This window comes from Rhagoletis pomonella, unplaced genomic scaffold, assembly GCF_013731165.1.
Source record: "Rhagoletis pomonella isolate Grant_MI unplaced genomic scaffold, Rhpom_1.0 Rhpom_scaffold_00003, whole genome shotgun sequence".
Classification (NCBI taxonomy): Eukaryota; Metazoa; Arthropoda; class Insecta; order Diptera; family Tephritidae; genus Rhagoletis; species Rhagoletis pomonella.
The window spans coordinates 21287605-21288858 of NW_023458557.1; the positions used below are offsets into that span (position 1 = coordinate 21287605).

General features: G+C 39.6%; 1 protein-coding gene across 1 annotated transcript in view; it reads left to right on the forward strand.

Annotated features, from left to right (window-relative positions):
• The first annotated feature begins 580 nt into the window (after nt 1-580).
• LOC118736505 overlaps nt 581-1254 on the forward strand; it is a 7204-nt gene continuing 6530 nt past the window's right edge. The window contains exon 1 of the transcript XR_004992695.1: nt 581-668. The gene's annotated coding sequence lies outside the window, so the exon portion shown is untranslated. The remainder of the gene's footprint in view (nt 669-1254) is intronic.

Genomic DNA, 1254 nt, shown 5'->3' on the forward strand with positions numbered 1-1254 from the left:
CGAAAATAGCGCACCAGATGAACAGGAAGTAGGAGAAGCAGAGCCTTTGGAAGCAGAATCAGAGGCCGTTGACGCTCTGAGTGTCGCTCACGCCAATGGCGATGGCGATATGCTGGAATACGATCCAGATGTGCTGGAATACGATCCAGATGTGCTAGAAAGCGAAACCGATGTGCTGGAAGGCGACAGCGATGTGCTGCAAGGCGACAGCGATGCTCTGCATGGCGATGCGCTCGAATATATAGCTGGATATATAATTCGCAAGCAACATCTCAGCGAGCACGAAGACACCAGTAACGCAACTTTTACGTTGGTCGATCAGGTGTCGAAAGGGTACCTTAAAAAGCCTTCACCCCTTTTTGTAGACCGTATTAGGAGCTTGGAGTCGGTATTCCTTGCTGTTAATTTACAGGAAATAGCGCACTGTAAAAATATAAAGCAGCGCCTTTTGAACAAAGCAGCTAACGTAGACGTTCCGGGCAGCGTCAAGCAGTTGCAGCAGGCTGGTACGCTACAAAAAGTTAAATAATATCACTCTTTAAACTGGTAAAATTAAATATTAAATTATTTACGTTCAAACTTTTAATCATATTTATATTTCAGAAATCGTATCCAATTGAAATTGAGCAGGCATACGTCTTAGTACAAGCTTCCAGGCATTAAACACAGTCAGTACCTACCAGTGTCAGTATTATATCCACACTTACATTTACATATATATGTTTCTTTTATATAATAATCTATGTGATAATATAATTATCTAATATGATATAATCCATGATACAATAATTTTTAGAAGGTAGTTTCACTTCTTCTTCTTATCCGCCATGTTAGCTATCTGACAGAAAACGTGTTTCGTATTTTTTGTTGTACCAACTTTTTCAAAAAAAAATCGAGCTTTTGACGTTGGAAAAATAAAACAAAGAAAAGCCAAACATATAAGTAGAGAAATTTTGGATTATTTTGTAATTATTTTTTTTCATAAAAAATTAACTGCTGCTTTCGTGGATATTGCAACACACGGAATAGATGTAAGGACACAGCTATAAGAGCCACCGCACACCACAGACTTTATCGGCCGCCTATTTAAATGATAGGGCTCGCTTGAAATATGTACATGAAGATGTATGGAGGTGCGCACATTACACCAGCTTAATCGCTCTGACCAATAAGTTGTGGTGCAATGGAAAGACTAGCGAGCACATCCAAATTGGCGGCCGATAAAGTCCGTGGTGTGCGATGTATCTAATCCAT